Source organism: Mesoplodon bidens (assembly GCF_964165515.1).
Source record: "Mesoplodon bidens genome assembly, contig: HAP1_SCAFFOLD_126, whole genome shotgun sequence".
Taxonomy (NCBI): domain Eukaryota; kingdom Metazoa; phylum Chordata; class Mammalia; order Artiodactyla; family Ziphiidae; genus Mesoplodon; species Mesoplodon bidens.
This window is the reverse complement of record NW_027671928.1, coordinates 1,112,999-1,135,965: the sequence shown is the minus strand read 5'-3', so window position 1 is coordinate 1,135,965 and position 22,967 is coordinate 1,112,999. Positions and strand designations below refer to the sequence as shown.

The window sequence follows — 22,967 nt, the reverse complement described above, 5'->3', positions numbered from 1 at the left end:
CCAGCCGCTCCGCGGCATGTGGGATCTTCCGGGATAGGGGCACGAACCCGTGTCCCCTGCATCGGCAGGCGGACTCTCAACCACTGCGCCACCAGGGAAGCCCCAACAGTTTTAAATATAGTTATTGGCTTTTGGGATTTGCTGTTTTTTGAAGGGTCTATTGAATTTTTGGCCTACTTTTCTATTGGGTTATTTGCCTTTTTATTCTTGCTTTTAAGAGTTTATTTCATTTTTTAGTTGAAGTATAGTTGATTTACAATATTATATTACTTTCAGATGTAGAACATAGTGATTCAATATTTTTATAGATTATACTCCATTTAAAGTTATTATAAAATATTGGCCATATTTCCTGAACTGTAAATATATCTTTGTAGCTGATTTATTTTACACATTTTATACCTCTTTATCCCCTACCCCTATCTTGCCCCTTCCTCCTTCTCTTTCCCCACTGGTAACCACTAGTCTGTTCTCTATAACTGTGAGTCTATTTCAGTTTTGTTATAGTCATTCATTTTATTTTTTAGATTCCACATATAAATGATAACATACAGTATTTGTCTTTCTCTGTCTGACTTATTTCACTAATCATAATACCCTCCATGTCCATCCATGTTGTTGCAAATGGCAGGATTTCTTTCTTTTTCATGGCTGAGTAATATTTCTCTGTGTGTGTGTGTGTGTGTGTGTGCGTGCGTGTGTGTGTATCATACCACATGTTATTTATTCATTTGGCTGTTAGCAGGCACTTAGGTTTCTTCCATATCTTGGCTATTGTAAATAATGTACATAATGCTGCTGTGAACATTGGGTGCTTCATCTTTTTGGATTAGTATTTTCGTTTTCTTTGGATATATACCCAGGAGTGGAATTGCTGGATCTTGTGGTAGTTCTGATTTTAGTTTTTGAGAAACCTTCATACTGTTTTCCATAGTGGCTGCACCAATTCATATTCCTACCAACAGTGTACTAGGGTTCCCTTTTCTCCACATCCTTGCCAACATTTGTTATTTGTAGTCTTTTTGATGATAGCCATTCTGACAGGTATGAAGTGATACCTCATTGTGGTTTTGATTTGTATTTCTTTGTTGATTAGTGATGTGCATCTTTTCATGTGCCTATTGGCCACCTGTATGTATTCTTTGGAAACATGTCTATTCAGGTCTTCTGCCCATTTTTAATTGTTTTTTTAATATTGAGTTTTATGCGATGTTCATGTATTTTAGATATTAACCTCTTATAGGTCATATCATTTGCAAATATTTTCTGCCCTTTAGTAGGTTGTCTTTTCATGTTGTCAGTGGTTTCCTTTTCAGTGCAAAAGCTTTAAAGTTTATTTAGGTCCCATTTGTTTATTTTTTCTTTGGTTTCCTTTGTCTTAGGAGACAGATCCAAAATAATATTGCTATTATTTATGTCAGAGTGTTTTGCCTATGTTTTCTTCAAGGAGTTTTATGGTTTCTGATCTTGTATTTAGGTCTTTAATCCATTTTGAATTTATTTCTGTATATGATGTGAGAAAGTGTTCTAATTTAATTGTTTCACAAGTAGCTGTCCAGTTTTCCCAGCACCACTTATTGAAGAGACCTTTTTCCTATTGAACATTCTTGCCTCCTTTGTCTTAGATTAATTGACCATAAGTGTATATAGGTTTATTTCTGGTCTCTCTATTCTGTTCCATATGTCTGTTTTGGTGTCAGTACCATACTGTTTTGTTTACTGTAGGTCTGTACTATAGTCTGAAGTCAGGGCGTGAGATACCTCCAGCTTTATTCTTTTTAAGTTCTTTTCATATTTTGAATAGTAGTCTCTCTATTGGTTTTATATGTTGCAATGATCTTTTCAGGTCTGTGGCATGACCTCTCTTTTAACTATCTTTGTGTTTTCTTTTGTTGGAAGATATTTCTTAATTTAATGTGGGTAAATACATCAATCTTTTCCTTTAAAGCTTATACTTTTTTCCATCTTTCTACTTTGTGGCTTAAAGATAGCCTCCTATATTGTCTTTTAAAATATATTTGGTACCATTTCACATGTAGGTCATTAATCCATCTGGAAATAATTTTGTTTACAATATGATACAATTTTAATTATTTTTTCTTTATGGATACCCTAGTGCTCAGCATTTTTTAATCGAAAAGTTTGTTATGTCTTTGTTGAGGTGCTGTGATACCTCTGTTATACAGAGGTGCCATATGTATGTGTGTGTGTGTGTGTGTGTACATATATATACATATGATTTTGCTTTAACAATATATGTTTTGGTTTGTTTTTCTGTGTCTCTATTAAGTCTTCTTTTGGTTCATTTGTTTGTCTCTATATCAGAACTGCACCCTCTTTGTTACTAGAGCTTTATAAGAACACTAAATATTCAGTAGAACAAGTTTTCCCACATTTATATTATTCTTCAAGTGTGTGGTGGGCTTTTGTAATCCGTATAAATTTTTAAAGAAGTTTTTCAGGTCCAAAACAAAATCTTTGGCATTTTCACTTAGATTTTTCTTACCCTATAACTTAATTTTTAGAGACTTAACATCTTTTCACTATTAAGATATCCAACTTATAAACACAAAATATATCTCTATTCATTTCTGATTTCTTCAAGGTCTTTGAAAAACTATTATAATGTTGTCTGTAAAGGCTTTGTATATCTTATTGGATTTATTGCTACTTCAGCTTTTTGGTGCTATGTAAAAGGATTTCTTTCTTTTTACTATCACTTTCTGTTTGATGCTATTATATAAAAACACAATTTATTTTTATTGATTTTTATCTAGAAATCTTAAGAAGCTCTCTTACAAATCCTAGCAATTTCCTGTACATTATTTTGTATTTTCTCTGTACACACAAGTTGTGTGTTTTCTTTTCTAATCCTTAGACATTTTAGTTCTTTTTCTTGACTTTCTCCACTGGCTAAACTCTCAAGTACAATACTGAATAGAGTGGTGACAGGGGGCATCCTTGTCTTCTTCCTGATCTTTAAATCTTTAATCATCTCACCTGTATCTATAATGTTACTCTATGGTAGATAGCTAATTTTCATTTAAGAAAGTTTCTGTTTCTAGTTTGATAAGATTAGCTGCAGGTTTTTGTAAAATCATACATGACTGCTGAAATTATAAGAAACTTTGGATTTAATTTTTTGTATCTTTAATTTTATTAATTTTGTTATGTAAAATAATTTTGGTTATCTGTCATGAAATTAGCTTTTTATGTTGGACTCAGTTTGCTTATATTATATTTATCATCTGTTTTCCTGGGTAAGGTCACCTCTAATTATCCTTTCTTATACTGTCCTTTCCTGTCTTGAAATGAAGAAAATATTAAAAAGTAGTTGAATAGTGTTCCCTCTTTCTATTCTCAAAGAGTTTGTGTACTACTGGAATTCTTCCTTTCTTTAGAACACACTAGTGAAAAATCTTGGATTTCAGCTTGCTTCATGGTGAGAGTAGTGAGTGCTGATTCAGTGTCTGTAATGTATAAATGTATGTATAAATTTCTATTTCTGTTTGAATCTATTTTGATATTATATTTTTCTAGGGGACTGTGATTTTTATAAAATTTAAAATTTATTTGAAAACACTTTGTTCATTTTTTCCTTTGTAAAGTCTGTAACATGTATGTGATATATGACCCTTTTACCTTTCTGATATTGGCTTCTTGTCCTTTCTATCTTTTTTTTTTCTTTTTTGGTCTTGAGAAGACTCTCAAGTAGATAGCCATTTTTATTAGTATTTTCAAAGAGCCAAATGTTAGCTTTTGAATTTGTATTGTTTATTTTCTATGTCATTAATTTCTGCTCTTGCATTTATTATTTACTTCTTCCACTTTCTTTGGGTATGTCTCTTGAAGATAGCACATAGTTACATGTAATTTTATACAATCTGACACGTATTTTCTTTTCATTTGGAGCAGCCAATCCATTTGCATTAAATGTAGTTACTAATTTGGTTTAAATCTTCCTTTTTTTCCTACTTGTCTAAATTCTTTCATATTTTTCTTCTGGAATCGTGAAATATTTATAGCAGTCTACTTTGACTCTATTAAGTTTGAAACTGTAAGCTCTATTTTATTATTTAATGACAATTTCTGTCAGAATTTACTAAATATTTAGAGCTGAAAAAAAAAACCCTTGCTGGGAACCTGTAAATCAATACTTGTAATCTGTGTCACACACACACACACACACACACACACACACACACACATTTGAAAGGAAACTTATTAGAAATTAATTAGCTAAGTTTGCAACATAAGAATTAAATAGATTGTGCCATAGAAGAAGAGATAATTAATAAAACAAGTAGGACAAACAGAAAACAAACTATAGAGGGTATCAATAATCTCCAACTTGTAGGAGGACTCACACTTCACACTATTTAAAACAATAGTGGTAGGACAGTAAAATGGCGTCACTCAATTGAAAACCATCTAAGCAGTTCCTCCAACAATTAAACATGAAATTACCATATGACCCAGCAATTCTACTCCTAGATGTATACCCAAGAGAAATGAAAACATATGTTCACACCAATTGAACAAGATTGTTTATAGCAACATTTTTCATAGTAGCAAACAAGTGGAAACCGCCAAAATGTCCATCAGCTGATAAATGGATGAACAGAATTGGTATGTCCATAGAATGAAATATTACTTGGTTATAAAAAGGAATGAAATACTGATGCATGCTATCACCTAGATGAACCTTCAAACTATTATGCTAAGTAAAAAAGTCAGTCACAAAAGACCTTATATTGTATGATTCTCTTTCTATGAAATGTCCAGAATAGTGAAATCTACAGGGACAGAAGATAGATTAGTGGTTGCTTAGAGCTTGTGGGAAGTAGGGTGGGAATATAGGGAGGTGATGCCTAAAGAATATTAGATTTGTTTTTTGAAGTGATAAAAATGTTCGAAATTGACTGTAATGATGGTTGCACTTATATGTGAATATACTCAAAATCACTGAAATATATAAATAGGTGAATTCTATGGTATGTGAATTATATGTCAGTAAAAAATGGGATCTAAATTGACAATAGAGAGGATCAGTAAACTTCAATTTTGTTTCTTTGAAAATATAAAGAATGGTATTTTTTTATGTTCATAGAAGAGGAAGGCACAAACAAAACTATGAAAGAATAGGGGTTTTACTTACATATATTTGGAGTTTTACTAATTATAGGAATAAAGTAAAGAGTATCATGCCATTAATATGAAAATTTATAAAAACTTGAATTAAAAAATAAAATTAGCAAAATTGTCTTAAGAGGAAATAGAGAAACATAGTATACTAACAACTTTTACATGAATAGGCTAGTCTGGTCAAATGTCTAGAAATCAGCAAACAAAAACACCAGGACCAGACATTTTAAAAGTGCTTTGCAAATCCTTCAGGGATCAAATTAACTTTTATCTTATATAAAATTTTTCAGAGAGTGAAACAAGAGGGTATACTCACTTTTTCAATGTACAATAGCCAAACCAAAATAAATAAATAAATAAAATATACAACACATCCATTTATAGAGATCAATAAAACTATTTCAAATAAAATATTAACACAAGATTAATTTATATGTACAGATGCAAAAGCCAGTGGAAAATATATTTGAAAACAAAAAAAGAGGTGGAAAATGTCTGCATACAAAATACAAGAAAATCTGTAATCTCTGAACTTGCTGGATACAAGACTGACATACAAAAACCAATAAGAATTTAAAATATTAGCAACAACCAGTAAGAAAATGTACTACTATTAGTAAATACTATTCCATTAATACTTTTACTATTAAGTAAAAATATCATTCACAATAAAATAATAAATATCAGGTATTTGAGAATAAATATCATAACGTGAGTCAAATATTCATGGAGAAAATGATGCTTTCTTAAAGGATGTAAAAAATTAAATGGAACACTTTATAATATTCTTTGTAAAAATGAATCAATATCTTATAATTGATGACCATGCCACTAACTTGTGTATGCATTGCTATCACAATGAAAATTGCAATAGATATTTTCATAAGCCATGACAAGCTAAATCTAAAGTTTATATGGGAGAGAAGTGTATTAGGCAGAGTTCTCCAGAGAACCAGAAGCAGAGCCAATAGGAGATGTGTATGTGCAAAAAATCTGCAGGGCAGGGCAACAGGCTGGAGACCCAGGGAAGAGCTGATATTGCAGTGTGAGTCCAAAGGCAGTCTGCTGGCAGAATTCCCTCTTTTTGAGGGGACGTCAGTCTTTTTTCTATTAAGACTTTCAGCTGATTGGGTGAAATGTTAATCTCATCTAAAAAAATGCTTCACACAAATATCATGAATAATGTTTGACCAAATGTCTGGTTACCGTGTCTTAGCCAAGGTGACCATTACGTATAAGTAGGGAGTTGAAAGTAGCCAAAAAATTCTGAAGAAGATATGAAAACATTAAGAAACATGAAGAAAGGGCAACCTGTGCTACCTGATTTAAACATTTAAAGTCATATTAATTAAAACAGTGTGGTACTGGCACAGCAAAGGTATAGACAAACAAAATTGAACAGAATATAGGGCCCAGGAACATAGATAGATTAAAAAAAAGACTAATGTGGTAACATTACAGATTTGTGGAGAAAGGATGAACCTTTTAATAAATGGTGTTGAGATGATTGGAAATTCATATGGACAAAGGATTAGACCCCTATCTTAAAGAAATGAGAAAATAAATTCCAGTTCAAATCAAAAATTAAATATGAAAGAAAAAACATGAATACTTTAGGAGCAAAATATGGATATAGCTTTATGAAGTCAGGTTAGGGAAAGGTTTCTTAAACACAACATTTAAAGAATCACAAAGTATGAAGAAAAGCTGAACAGATTATATGACATTCATATTGAAACATTTCCACAGCAGTATAGACAAATGGACAAATAAAAACACAAAAGAATAAATCTGGGTGGCCACGAAACTTATAAAAGAAAGGTCAGCCTCTCTATCATTAAGGAAATTCTTATTTATCTACATTAGAAGCTAGGTGCATTGGAATCTTAATGTAGTGCTGTTTATAATAAGGTGGATGTTACCTAAATTCCCTTCTTAAAGGTAATTGATAAATAAATTACGGTTTGTTCTCAAAAGTAATATTATACAATAGGTAAATTGAATGAAATGTTTTTGTGTGTATTAACATGGGTGGATCATAATAACATAATGTGAATTTTAAAAATAAATTGCAGTTACAAAAAGAGTATGTAGGTTTACAAATATATGAACTGAAGGGATGGGTGTGTGTGTGTGTTTGTGTGTGTATGTGAGAGAGAGAGCAAGAGACAGTGTGTACATGAGTTTTTGTGTGTGTTAAATAAGAATATATATGTAGTCACATATGGCAACATGAACATAGAAGATTCACATACCTTTTGGATAGAGATCTCTCTAATGATTGGGGATGATCTGAAGCGAAATGCAGGAATCAGATCTTTGGAAATACCCGTCAGGCTCCACGTGAAGTTTTGAAAAATTTACCACTTTAAGTAAACATTTTCTTCTCTGAGTCTGTTAAGATTTATTGCAAGTTCGATCTAATGAGCTGTATAGTAGAATGAAGTTTTCAAAGTATGCTTGGTGAGGGATAGATTTCAGATCATTGATTGTTCCCCTAAAGACTAAGGCTATTTGGTGAGGAGGCTCCAAAACAAGGATTTTGTCGATATATAAATCTGTTTTCTTGAAGAGCTAATTATTTGTAGTTATGGCAGTATAATTTATTGAAGCTTTAATTTGTGTTTGTTTTCCCCAATAACTCTATTACCACCACTTCAAGATGGTAGTCAACATTTGCTGTTAATTACTTCAGGGGAGATTTGTGTTAGGGTGAAAAGCTGGTGTTTCCTGGAATTGACCGATTTTCCTTTGTTCTTTGAAAAGCACAAATACTTTGAAAGAATAATGTTAGGTGAGAGAGAGAGAGAGGAAACAGAGGAGAGCCATTGAGACTCCAAAGGAAGAGGGATAGATGTCCCCGAGGCTGGAGAGAGGGACATATCTTCATGTAGCAGAAAACTTAAACATTCACTATGGCAATGTGAAAATAGGGCATGTCTCCAGAGGTACAGAAAGATTTCAGAAACAGTGCTTATGCACTTCATGCAAGTAATATGGGTTCAGGCACCAACTTTCCTGTTATTCCAGTTTATCAGTGAAGCAGTAGAGTCAGCAGATTTAAAGCCACCATGAAAGTTCAACAAGATGTATCTTTTGTTTAAGGCCCAAATACAGAGCCTCTACCACACTTTCTAGGGTTATTTTAAGCCTCTAGAATGTTCATGTGACCTAACGAAAGAAATGGATTCTTGAATGATGACAAATGGTAGTTTCTTCTTTGCCTGATGGGATGAGGGCTTACATTATTATTAAATTTGACATAAAAGAAGTGAATGAGCCTCTTCTTTTTTTTTTTTTTAAGATGTTGGGGGTAGGAGTTTAGTAATTTATTTATTTATTTTTGCTGTGTTAGGTCTTCGTTTCTGTGCAAGGGCTTTCTCTAGTTGTGGCAAGCGGGGGCCACTCTTCATCGCGGTGCGCGGGCCTCTCACTATCGCGGCCTCTCGTTGCGGAGCACAGGCTCCAGATGCGCAGGCTCAGTAGATGTGGCTCACGGGCCTAGTTGCTCCGCGGCATGTGGGATCCTCCCAGACCAGGGCTCGAACCCGTGTCCCCTGCATTAGTAGGCAGATTCTGAACCACTGCACCACCAGGGAAGCCCGAGCCTCTTCTTGACCAAACACTTGAAATTCACTTTAATGAGAATACCAATATGGTGTTGTAGAATAACAAAATCTCATGCAAGAAGGGAGCCTAGTGATCACTCCATCCAGCCTACCATTTTGTAAATAAGGAACCTGAAATTGATCAAATGTGGACAACTTGCCCGAACTTAATATTCTGGTAATTAATCAAGCTGCGATTCAAACTCAGGTCTTTTGATTCCAGGTCTAGTTTATTTTTCCCATTACATTAGGCTTTGTTTAAATAGATACAATTTTAAAAGTACATGATACCTTTACTCACTGTGGGACAGTATTCCAACATGAAGGTTTTATTTCTATTTGCCTTTCCTTGAACCTAGGACAGTTGAGGAACACACACACACACACACACACACACACACACACACACACACACACTCAGTAAATCTTCATTGCTTGGACTATCAATCCATTGGTATTTTAGCGTTTCCTTCAGAGATATGATGCATCCTAAGAAGCTATATTTTCAAATAGCATATTTCAGATGAATTATCTAAATGTGTGGGGGTTAGTTCCTGAAAATCTATTTCTCAGTTAATTGCTAGTTAATGTTTTTCTATTTTTACCACCTTAATCTGCTGTCCGTTACCTGGACTCTTAAAAAGGGCCTTCTAAAGTTTCTTCTTGAATCCTTGTTTACTTGTCTATAGGAAACTCCCCATAGATAATCTTTTTTTTTTTTTTTTTGTGGTACACGGGCCTCTCACTGCTGTGGCCTCTCCCGTTGCAGAGCACAGGCTCCGGATGCGCAGGCTCAGCGGCCATGGCTCGCAGGCCCAGCCGCTCCGCGGCATGTGGGATCTTCCCGGACCGGGACACGAACCCGTGTCCCCTGCATCGGCAGGCGGACTCTCAACCACTGTGCCACCAGGGAAGCCCTCCCCCCATAGATAATCTTTAAAAATTAAATTAGATCATTTTTCTCCCATGTTTAAGCCTCCAAACCCAACTCTGCATTGCACTATCCTATTGTAATTGAATAAAATCAATATTTCTCACCATTGACTAAAAAGCTTACATGATATGGCATCTCCCAAATACTCCTTTGTTTGGTCTGCTATGACAAAAATACCATAGACGGTCTTCTTCTGTCTTATATCACTTATATATGGAATCTAAAAAAGCCAAAGTCATAAAAGCAAAGAGTAGAATGGTGGTTTCCAGGGGCTGGGGGTGGGGAAATTGGAAAAATGTTGGTCAAATGATATAAACTTGCAACTGGTATTGATAGATAAATAAGCCGTGGAGATTTTTTTTTTTTTTTAAAGTTTATTTATTTATTTTTTTAATTAGTTTCTGCTTTATAACAAAGTGAATCAGTCATACGTATACATCTGTTCCCACATCCCTTCCCTCATGCATCTCCCTCCCTCCCACCCTCCCCATCCCACCCCTCCAGCCGTGGAGATTTAATGCACAACATACTGATTACAGTCAACAATACTGTACTATAAACTTCAAAGTTGCTAAGAGACTAGATCATAATAATTCTCACCACAAAAAAAGGAATGATAATTGTGTGACATGATAGAGGTGTTAGCTAATGCTACTGGTGGTAATCATACTGCAATATACAAGTGTATCAAACCAACAAGTGTACACCTTGCACTTACATAATGTTATATTTCAACTATATCTCAATAAAAAATACTATAGGCTGGGTGGCTTAAACACAAATATTTGTTTCTTATAATTCTGAAGTAGTATTTCCCCCAAATACTACTTCACTATTGAGTTGTAAGATCATCTTACATATCCTGGATACCAGTCTATGTTATGTATATATCTATATCTATATCTATATTTCATGAATATTTTCTCCAATCTGTGGCTTGCCCTTTCATTTTCTAATGGTGTCTTTAAAAGTGCAGAAATTTAAAATTTTAATGTAGTTATAATTTTTATTATAATTATCAAAATGCTATTTTTAAAATTCTGAGGTAACATGGTTTTAATTATAAATTGAAAAGCAGGTAGTATAGGTATGTGATTTTGTATCTCATGCAGAATTTGGCAGTCTGGTAGCTTGTGAATATTTTCTATTTGTACTATTATTGCATGTATGAATTTATTTACAATAAATAGACTTATGTGATACATAGAGAATATTTAAATTGTCAGGATTTGCTATTTCCCCATAACCTTTCTCCTGTCAATACTCTGAAGACTTGAAATGTTTACTTTCTTAATTGGTACAAGGCCTTTGTTGAGGTGGGGGGTGGACGGGAGAGAGATATAAAGAATGTAAAGAATACAAATAATAGCCCAGGCTATTCTCTATGAGGAAGAATGAAAGAGGGCAAAGGGGTAAGAAGGATAGGGAACAATAAAGGAAGGGTGAGGACAGGAGAGAAGAGGTAAAAGGAAAGAGCAGTCACTATCAGGAATGGGATTTAGGAAAGGGAGTGTGTAACAAATCTTTCGGAATCCTAGCTGTGTGCTGCCTGCATCTTTAAAACAAATCAACATGATCTTCAGTGCTTTCTGGAGGTTGGTTTCTGTTTGTGTGCATTATCATACTTAGGCTGTGATATATTTGACATCCTAAATTTTCATGGAGTTTATTTCCCACTCTTTGACATCTATGTATCTTACTGACACAACTTGAGTACCTCCTACTTTTTCTCATGTCCAATCACCATAAACTCATCAATACAAGGGACTATCATAATGCTTTTGTGATATCCAGATGGCTAATCTCCCTATGGACTATAATATTATAGACATCGGGAGACTTGGCATAGCACTCAAGTAAGACAAAGTTTGAGTGTACTTCTGTCTCTGTCAGATAGAAGTGAACTGCTCCGTTACCTTTGCTGTTTGATGTGGAGACAACTATTCGCCAGATCAATAGCTGTGTATCAGGAGTTAGAGATGTTTTGATTTGTTCCAGAAAAAAGAGGCCCATAAAATCCAGCAGCTTTGATTAGAATTAGTACCTCATTATCTTATGATAATCAACAATCATTGTCCATGACTTATTTGCCTTTTTTACAGGCCAAACAGATTATTTAAATGGGGCAGGTGATGGAGATTCCCATCTGCATGGTTATTTTAGTCTCTGCAAATTCCCCAGATATGTGCTATTGCTATTTTTTGGTATCGTTTTCATGTAGGGACAGTTCCAGGAGTTTCCACTTGGCCCTTCCTATGTATTTTTTTCCAGTTGTGGCAAAATATGCATGACATAAAAGTGACCATCTTAACCATGTGTAGGTGTACCATTTAGTGGCATTAAGTACATTCACGTTGTTGTGCAACCATCATTACCATTCATCTCCAGGACTTTTTTCATCTTCCCAAACTGAAACTCTGTACCCATGAAACAACACCTCTCCATTCATCACTGCACCCAGACCCTGGCAATCACCATTCTATTATCTGTCTATATAAATTTGACTACTCTAGTACCTCATATGACTGGAATCACAGTATTTGTGTTTTCAGTTCTGGCTTATTTCATTTAGCATAATGTCTTCAAAGTTCATCCGTATCGTAGTGTGTGTCAGAATTTTTTACCTTTTTAGGGTCATTAATATTCCATTGTATGTATATACTACATTTTGTTTATCCATTCCTCTGTTGATGGACATTTAGGTTGTTTCCATCTTTTGGCTATTGTGAATAATGCTGCTAAGAAGGTGAAATTACAAACATCTGTTCAAGTCCCTGCTTTTAATTCCTTTGGATATATACTCTGAAGTAGAATAGCTAGATCGTATGGTAGTTCTGTTTAATTTTTTGAGGAACTGCAATGTAGAAGGGTTCAGATTTCTACACATCCATGCGAATACTTGTTATTTATTATTGTTTTTAATAATAGCTATCCTAATGGATGTCAGGCAGTAGCCGTTCTTAATAGCACTGACCTTGGTTGAGAGTTCTGTCATTTTCCAAGTATGTGTACTCCAAAAATACATTCAGATATGGGGAAATATAGTGTAGGTCACTGCACAAGATTTCTAGTGAGGTGAACTTGTGTCAAAATTCCAATTATCACATGGCTTCCATAAGCCCTATTATGACCTGAAGACCACAGTGATGTTTTGGAACCTCAGGTGTGTAAATTTATCTTAATAATCTCTGAAAAATTCTGAGTTTTCCACTTTTCTTTCTAAACATTCCCCCTGGAAAATTGTAAACCCCTTTGAGGTAGACCTGGAGGAAGAAAATAATCACACTCTATACTTTTGACAGTGTTGCAGCAAAGTTCCTGAAGCTATTGTAGCCACCTGATCTCTGGTTTAGGTCTGGGCGAGGCTGTAATTTTCATTGCTGGAAAATCAATGCAGGTTTCTGCTCATTGTGCTTGAATTTTATTTTCATTTATACAGTTCAAGCCTGCTCATCAATGTAATTCCCAGTGTAAATGTGATTAATCTGTTACTGCTGGAAGTCACTTTGGGTCAAAATACTGCCACTCTGCCCTGCTGACCTTTATGATAATTGCACTCACCTTGTTTCTCATGTTAAATGCTACCACTTAACCTCTGCTACTTTGTAACCCAATGTTCCTGTTAAAAAGCACGGGGGCCATTTCATTGGTGCTATCCCGCATTGTCATCTTTAGCCCACAGAAGACAGATGCCACAGAGGTTTAAAAGGATGCTTGTATTTCTCTCATCAAAGAATGTCTTAATGTCTTGAAGAAGAATGTTATCGGTGACCTCTGAGGGGGCATAACTATGGGATAGTTGAGTGGGTTTTACATAATTAATCCACTCCAACATTCTCATTTTAAGTACATGGATTCCTTTGTCTACATTCTGTCAGATAAATTATGGCATCTTGCCCTCTTTGAATGTTGCTGACTATTGAATCTATGTTTCAGTCAGCCAAACAAGCCAACGATTAGAGCCAATTCCATCAGCTAGAGCTAATACTTGGAATCTCAGGTAACGTCTTTATAATAAATTCAACCCCTTGCAACTTTATATTCGATCTTTCTCAGTCTAACACTTATAAAATATATGCCAGGGCTTCCCTGGTGGCACAGTGGTTGAGAGTCCACCTGCCAATGCAGGGGACACGGGTTCGTGCCCCGGTCCAGGAGGATCCCACATGCCGCGGAGCGGCTGGGCCCGTGAGCCATGGCCACTGAGCCTGCGCGTCCGGAGCCTGTGCTCCACAACGGGAGAGGCCACAACAGTGAGAGGCCCGCGTACCGCAAAAAAACAAACAAAAAACCCCAAAAAAACATATGCCACACACACATTCTACAGGTTTCTGCTGATACACGTTAGCAGGATATAGCATTTCTTTTGATGTATATGCTAACTCCTACCAGGGTGGACATTATACTTGCCTACTGGGGCCTGGTAGAATCTGACTGTAGTTATTAGGATGCAATAAGTGCTGATGTGGGTGGGTCTTGAGAAAAGTAGAAATTTCCTTGAAAACTAACCTATTTAGATGAGGTCTTTAGAGATATGTTAAGTAAGGGAAGGTTAGTTTCCTCAAATGGGGAGGAAGAAGGGTGGCTTCCTTTGGCAAGGAAACCACAGGAAGATTTGGGTTAAAAATTTTCATATGAATCTGAGTCTGCCTACCTGCACTTATCCTAAATACTCAATATATCCTATCTTAATACCCAACTCTTCCTGATCAATGTCCTGATATTAATCTGTGAGGCTTAGCACAGATGTACGTTGAACTTGCATTTTAATTCTGCAACCCACACTTTTAGATTTGAAACTTGATCCTCAGCCATGTCTGCTGTGTGGCTCTAAGACATGAGAAAATTTTAAGGCCCTCAGTGTGGCTCTCTGTGTCTTCCCGTGCCTCGATCTGAGAGCTTAAACACCTAACACCTTTTAACATTAAGTGTAAACATTTTCATTTTGTAAGCTCTCTGGTGCTATAAGAAGCAGCTAATGGTCCCCATGGTGCTTGTAGGTATTACTGCTGTAATAGACAAAATCTGCTGCCACTTGAGATGTAAAAGTATTATCTTCAACTGGCAATATGTTCAAAGCAAATATTGCTGGTAATTTATTTATTGCTTCCACTACTCGGAAGAAGCACTTGTCTTTGCATTGGCAATGGAGTCACTATTACATTCAAGCTCAAAACCTTATTCCAGAGTCCCATCTTGAGCATCTTTTTCCTGGGATTACTCATGCAGGACAGGAAATCTGCTTCAGGAAGTTTAGAAAGTAGATTTTAATAAAAGGAGCTTGTTTCAAAAGTTATAAAAGCTGGAGTCAAATGAAATAGGAAGGCAACCTAGAGTTTGGAAAGACTGAATCCCCTAAGCAGAACTGGAATGAATGTAGAGACTTCTGGTGGGTGCTGGGAACATGGAGGGAGAAGCCCTTGAGCAGGAATTGGACGCATGAGGGAGACGAAGCCTCAGTTGTATGTACAACTCAAAGAAAGAGGGCATTCTGGGTTCTCCCCTATCCCCTTCCTCCAAACTCTCACCAGTCCTTCCTTTACTCAAAATTAATTGGAAGCTAGTTGTCAGTGAATCCTGGGAAACCGAGTTTTCAGGAGTCAGTCCTCTAAAATAAAAATCAGAGCTGGAAAAAGAGAAATAGTCTTTAAAAATTATTCACACAAATATGCCATCCCTTTACAATAACTTCTCACATTCCAGTTCACTTGTTCAAATACCCCACCACTATGATAGTACTTTGACGCAAGTCTGTTTACTCCCTTGCTTTCTCCTGATACTGCCTTTGTATCTCCCCTTACTCTCTTACATTCCAATGTCCATTATCTACTAGTGTGTTTGTCCCTACCCCTGTTCCAGTGTCTTTTAATTATGCTGGATCAACCCAAACCATTGCTTTCTCTTTTCTTGATCTCCAGCTTTCAAAGTCTTCCCAAGTAAAGTGTATAATAGTTTAGATTGTTTCCTTTATAAATTCATGATCACTAACCTAAAAGGTCCTTTACTATTGCCCTTTAATTCTGCTACATTAATCTGGACCCATCATTTCCCACTCTTTACACTTTGTTCTCTCTTTCTGCACTATTCTTTTTTTTTTTTTAAATCTTTATTGGAGTATAATTGCGTTACAATGTTGTGTTAGTTTCTGCTGTATAACAAAGTGATTCAGCTATTGCACTATTCTTAAATGGCATGTCCCCACCATTTGCTATAATATCAGGAGATAATCTCTTAATTCACAGAAAAGAAAAGAAAAAACATTAGAACTTTCCTGTTAATTAACATAATAGAGTTACTACATCTGCTGCCATCTTTATCTCCTTTGGTAATTTAACAGAACAGAAGCTCTATTCCTACTAAACCCAATTCCCTTACTCCTGATTTGGATTGCATCACCTTGCACTCTCTAAGGATCCTTATTTTGTTCAATACCTTCTCTAATCTGGATCTTTTCCACTATCTTTTTTAAACATTCTAAAATCTTCCAAATTGGGAAAAATAATAAAGAAGAGTAAAGCAAAAAAGAAAAGCAAAACCAAACTCACCTTTCTCCACCTGACTTCTGCTACTAATTACCACACTATCTCTTCTTCAAAGGCACAGTTTTTAAAATAATTCTTGAAAATGTTTTTCTATATCTTGGCAATTGTGAATAATGCTTCAATGAACATGAGAGTGCAATCTTTCTGAGATCCTGATTTCAGTTCTCTTATACATATATATACACACACACACACATATATATATACATATATATATACATATATCCATTCAGAAGTGGGATTGCTAAATCATATGATAGTTCTATTTTTAATTTTTCGAGAAGCCTCCATACCGTTTTCCATAGTGACTATATACCATTTTGTATTCCCACCAACAGTGTACAAGAGATCCAATTTCTCCATATTCTCCCCAGTACTTGTTACCTTTATATTTTTGAAACTAAGCATCCTAACAGGTGTGAGGTGATATCTCTTTGTGATTTTGATTTGCATTGCCCTGATGATTAGCGATGCTGAGTACCTTTTCATGTACATTTTGGCCGTTCATATGTGTTCTTTGGAAAATGTATATTCAAGTTCTTTGCCCATTTCTTGATGGAGTTATTTGGTTTATTTGCTACTTAGTTGTGGGAATTCCTTATAAATTTTGGATATTTACCCCTTACCAGATATATGATTTGCAAATATTTTCTCCCATTCCATTGGTTACCTTTCCATTCTGTTGGTTGTTTCCTTTGCTGTGCAGGAGCTTTTTATTTTGATGTAGTTCTACTTGTCTATTTTTGCTTCTGTGGTCTGTGCTTTTGGTGTCATAGCCAATAAATCATTGCCAAGATCAGTGTCAAGAAGCTTTTCCCAAAATGTTCATCAACAGATGAATGGTTCAAAGCATGTAGTATATATTTACAATGGAATATTTTCAACTTTAAAAGAAGAAGGGGGTTCTACCATTGTGGCAACAGGGATGAACCTGGAGGACAATACGCTAAGTAAATAAGCCAGTCACAGAAGGACAAATACTGCATAATTCCATTTATATGAGGTATCTAAAATAATCAGACTCATGGAAGCAGAGAATAGAATGTTGGTTGCCAGGGGCTGGGGAAAGGGAGAAATGGGGAGCTGTTGTTCAACAGGTATGAATTTTCAGTTATACAAGATGAATAAATTTGAGAAATCTGCTGTACAAATAGTGTCTATAGTTAACAATAGTGTTAAGCACTTAAAATTAGTTAAGAGGGTCAATTTCATGTTAAGTGTTCTTACCACACACAGAAAAAATGGGACACAAGGAAGCTTTTGGAGGGGACAGATATGTCTATTACCTTGATTGTGTTACTTGTCTCATGGGTTTATGCATATGTCCAAACTCATCAAATAGTATACATTAAGCATGTGCCATTTTTTGTGCATCAGTTATACCTCCATAAAGCTGTTTAAAAATGTTTATCTATATTTGATATCTTCACTTTATGACTTCCTTCTCATGCTTCAACCCACTCCCAATAGAATCCATCTTTTATTACTCCAATAAAAAGGTACTTCATAAACTATTTCCCAATCCATGGATGCGATGTGAAAATTTTATCTCCTAGTTACTTGACCTGTAAGTAGGATTTGCTTCTGTCTTTGAGACTTGATTTTCCTTGACCCCAAAACTCCTCTGGTTTTCTTCTCATCTCTGCGGCAGTTCATTCTCTATCTTCTTTGCAGGTACGTATCCTTCTCCTCAGACATTAAATGTTGAAATTCTTCAAAATTCAGTTTTAGGCCATTATGTCCTCTCACTCTGGAACTCATAATATGATTTCACAGAAACACACAGCTTCAGTTACCAACTCCATCAAGTTTGGACATCTGTGTACCTGAGACCTCTAATCTGAATTCTGTAAATCCAGTTGCCTAATTAACATCTAAATCTGTTCATTTAAAATATACATAAAGCTAAATACTCATGGTCTCCCTAAACTGCTGAATCTCTCCTCCTTCATTTTCATTTGTCTTAGTGTGTAGTGACACCATTCACCCAGTTGTATAAACCAGGCACCTAACAATAATCCTTGAGTTCAACCTCTCGCATCAGCCACTATATCCTATCCATTATCAATCTTATCCATTTTACCTCCTAGATACTTCCTTAATCTATCTAATGTCCTCTATCTACTCATCGTTGTAAGTGGTAAATTAATGCATGAATATATATTTCCCTGATTGCTTTGCTTGGTACCTATAGTTTTTATGGCAGAAAAATTTATATTAAAAAAAATCCGTTCATCTTCCGTATATCTTCCCTTCTGTTCCTCCATCCTCCTGTCCCCATTTCAAGCAAGTATACAGGACTCCCTAGAAACCTCTTCCTCAGGAAATATGCCATTTCTAAGCCTCAAGGTGTGAAGGAGGAGATTACAAGGCAGTTGGAGGATTAAAAGCCAGTGAGTACAACAAGCACTGCCTGACACTACCTTGTTACTGGATAGAGCCTTGGAGCTGCACCAACTCATTAGAGGGATGTAGTTGAGAGAGATATAGGGAAGGCATGTAATAGGCATGAGGTATCTATCTCATCAAATATTTCAGCATCCCAAACATTATAGAGGAGCATTTATAAATGGGACATAAAGGTACAGGTGTCCCGGTCTCAGAAGACCAGAAGGACCTCCACAACACTTTCATGTTACAGGGTTTTTATACCACTTTGGTTGTATAAGGTACCTCTAATAATGGCTGAGTCTAAATTCTCTACTTGCTCAGTTATTTAAAGAATTAAATTCATTTAAATCAAGTAAAGAAACAGTAGGTTTATAGCAGCTCATAACTGCTTACTTTTTTTAAAAAATTTATTTATTTATTATTTTTGGCTCTGTGTTAGGTCTTCGTTGCTGCACGCGAGCTTTCTCTAGTTGCGGAGAGTGGGGGCTACTCTTTGTTGCAGTGTGCGGGCTTCTCATCACGGTGGCTTCTCGTTGCGGAGCATGGGCTCTAGGTGCACGGGCTTCAGTAGTTGTGGCGCATGGGCTCTAGAGCGCAGGCTCAATAGTTGTGGCACACGGACTCTAGAGCGCAGGCTCAGTAGTTGCAGCACATGGGCTTAGTTGCTCCGCGGCATGTGGGATCTTCGGGAACCAGGGCTGGAACCCGTGTCCCCTGCATTGGCAGGTGGATTCTTAACCACTGCGCCACCAGGGAAGCCCCTTAACTGCTTACTTTATGTAGAAAAGCTGTCACCAATATATGGCAAGAACTTTGCTTGTATAATTTACACTAACTGGTATAATACACCTTCTACAAGAAAACTGAACAAGAATGAACTAGGGAGCAAAACATTTTTATCCTTTGAGCCATTCTGTTTTTAAGGGTTCTTGTAAGCTCTGATGTTTTATCTCTGAGAGAAAGAAAAAAAATTTTTTTAATTGGAAATTTAGAGATTTTTTTTTAAAACTTAAAATGGAAGATCTTGGTAGTAATTGAGTGTATAGTATTGTGTCATATGTTTTATTATTCATTTTATAGAACTAACTGCCCATGTGTTCCTATAATAGGGGAGGAAAAAATAACGGTTTTAGTCCCAGTATAGATATTGCGTGATAAAAGGAGAATGATGACCATCTCCATTTCCAAAGGGAGAACAGGAATTCAAAACATGCTATGCCATAAATCGTTTAATTCAGCATTTTAAAATATTTTGAGCATTTTGAACTCAATGTTTTGTAACTTCTAAAAAAGTATAATGTATATACATAATTTCCACACATTTAAAATGACTTGTTAAATTGTTAAGACCTGACTTCTTTCTCAAAATTAAGGTATGCTAGTCGGACCTGAGAATAGCCTCCAGAGGGCGACCAAGTGTCATCCCTGCAAACAACTGCATCAAAATTTAACATTGCTTCCAACAAAAGCAAGGACTTTCTAAAGTTAAAATTTGAAAAGCCAGTGATAATAGTTAATCCTTGAAAAAATACCATGACCCAAAGTCTGAATAGCTCTGCAAATATTGGTTGTTTCAGAAGGAGACCACCTCTAATTTGATGGTTTAGTAGAGCAAGGGCCTTTGAATCTAGACAAATCTCAGAAAGCTACTAGATCAGCAAAACTTGTCATCAGTTCACGCATGCTCTGATTTTCCTGCTCACTGAAGTCTACCTCTTCTAAGCACCTTGTATTAGCAGGGTTTGGCTCTTGCATTTCCACAGACGTAAGGCCTTAAATACAAGGGTCAGCTCTACAAATGGTTGATATATTACTTTGTAAATAGAGCTTCATCTATGGAATGGGATAAATATCTTCCTTATGTCTCATTGTTTTGTGAGTATTAAATTAGAGAAATATATGAAAACACTTGACACAATGACTGGTAGGTAAGCTTACTTTCTGCCCATTTCTTTTGCCCTCCCTTTTTTTCTCCTTAAATTGAGAAAGATAGGATCTTATTATGTCATTCACTTCAATGTTTTAGTGCTATATCACTCTTCCATTACTTTTCCCCAAAGTATATTTTTTAAAATCTCACAGAAATAAAGTAGTGATTAGTTTAAATAATTGATATTTCTCAATCCCTAGACAGAAGTTTATCTAATAAAATTAGGTTTGTTAATCCTTGACTGATAATGACAAGAAAATAAAGAAGTATTTCTAATTGGGCAGTCCATCCAATTGGCTCTCACCATGTACCAATGGATTATTTTTTTTCTACTTATTTCATCTTTATTAAAGCTACAACACAGAGAACATTAGTTGAGTTTACTTTGTAACTGCCCTTTCTCATTATTCCTGACCTGTATCTAACTAGCAGACAGTTACTTTTGATTCTTCTGAGAAATTTCCTAAAGCATTGCTTTTCTTTATAAAATAATCTTCCTGAAGATAATGCTAATTTTAACTACTGATCAAGATGGCCTTAATATGTCCCTCAGTTTGGCTAAACTTCAGACAGGATTTTTCTTTACCATAGGCCCCTAACCTCCCTTTTCTGAAAACATTTACTTTAAGAAGCTTGAAATTATAAATTCTTTCTCTGCCCCTTTGAGATGTAAATTTTCTCCTAGTCACTTGATAATTTTCCAACCCAGAAATGTCTTTCTCAAGGACCTGGGAGTCAGCTCTTTGAAATATAACCTTCAAGAAAGGTATTGCCCCTAGTTCCCAGTCTCTGTGGGGAGTATAGGAGCCTAACTTTGATAAGAGCCAAAGCAAACAGAGATGGTCTAATTATATTGACCAACCTCTTCCCCAGCATCCTCTACTATTTTTCCTACAGCTCATCCTGGCATCTAAAAACTTCCATGCCTTTTGTTTCAGCAGAACGGAGTTCAGTCTCTCTCCCCTATTACAGAATCATCTTGAGTAAAGTACTCCTTGCCTGTTTAACCATCCGGTGCAATTTTTCTTTGACATCACTCCATCGCATACTCCAAACTGCCTACCACTTTCAGATTAATCTTATAAAACTTTGTGTATGTGCTGCTGAAGTGAGCACAATCTTTATAGAACTTTGAATCACTCCCTATTTCCTGTGGCATGAAGCCCACCATTCAAACTTCTCCACAGTCTTATACCTTCCAAACTCATTAGTGTTATCTCCCAATTCCTGAATTCTCTCCTCCAATAATATTAGTACATTTTCTTCCTAAACGTGGCTAACATTTCCCCATTTTGAGATTTCATGTGTCTTCTAATTTTTTTAATATTTGGAAATTTTATTATACTGTATTTGCCCATAACAAATAAAATAGAAATTGTTTCAAGTCTTTGCAAATAAATTTAATACAGGGTATTAAGAACACCAGTGATGAAACTTCTGAGAAGTAAAGAAGGGCCACCTAGATAATGGAGTGATTAGTAGGAACAGGAATTTACTTGTACCCCTATGCTGGAAAGGCAAAGTTAAGGAGAGGGTTGTAAAGGCGTCCAGGGCCAGGTTAAATGATCATCAATGTCAGACCATACCAGTTCTGTCTCATTGGAGTTGGAGCCGTGGAAGTTACACAGTTGCTGCTGGAGAATCTTCACAAAGTAGAGGAAGAAAGGGAGAAATCTCATAGCTTATCCCTAAACTCCCATATACCATCAGTTGCTTCTCTTTGGCTGCGCCTGATCAGAAGTAAGCTGCCTGTATGAGTCTGCTATCATGTGATAGAAAACAGATTCAAGAAGGAACAATGACTAAATTCAAGAAAAAGCAGTCCCAAACTAGTATTTTTGCTTGAATGTTGTGCAACAGTCTGTTTTCTTTATTTTTTCTAACTTTATTGAGATGTAATTGACATATAGCATTGTGTAAGTTTAAGGTGTACAACCTGTTGGTATGTTACATGTTGTGAAATGATTACCACAGCGGAGCTAGTTAACACACCTCTGTTACCTCGCATAAATACTATTTTTTTTGGTGAGAACATTTAAGATCTCTCTTAGCAACTTTCAAGTATATAATACAGTTCTGTTAACTGCAATCACCATGCTGTAGATTAGATTCCCAGAAATTCATGTGCTAACTGGATATTTTACCCTTTGGTCAACATCTCCCCATTTCCCCCAACCCCAACCCCTAGCAACAACCATTCTATTGTCTGTTTCTCTGGGTTTGGCTGTTTTAGAGTCTACAATTTAGTTACATCATACAGTATTTATTTTTCTCTCTCTGACTTATTTCACTCATCATAATGCCCCAAGGATCCATAAATGTTGTTGCAAGTGTCAGGATTTTCTTCTTTTTCATGGCTGAATAATATTCCATCTATGTACCTACCACATCTTCTATATCCATTTATCCATGTATGG

The 22,967-nt window shown here is 35.8% G+C and overlaps 1 protein-coding gene and 1 pseudogene across 2 annotated transcripts in view; one reads left to right on the top strand and one right to left on the bottom strand.

Annotated features, from left to right (window-relative positions):
• The window catches only part of LOC308610805 (centrosomal protein of 78 kDa-like), a 262,130-nt pseudogene that overhangs the window by 89,420 nt on the left and 149,743 nt on the right, over positions 1 to 22,967 (top strand). The window lies entirely within an intron of this gene.
• Positions 1 to 22,967, bottom strand: part of LOC308610802 (NUT family member 2G-like) — a gene marked incomplete at both ends in the record, with an annotated part of 83,740 nt that overhangs the window by 49,268 nt on the left and 11,505 nt on the right. The window lies entirely within an intron of this gene.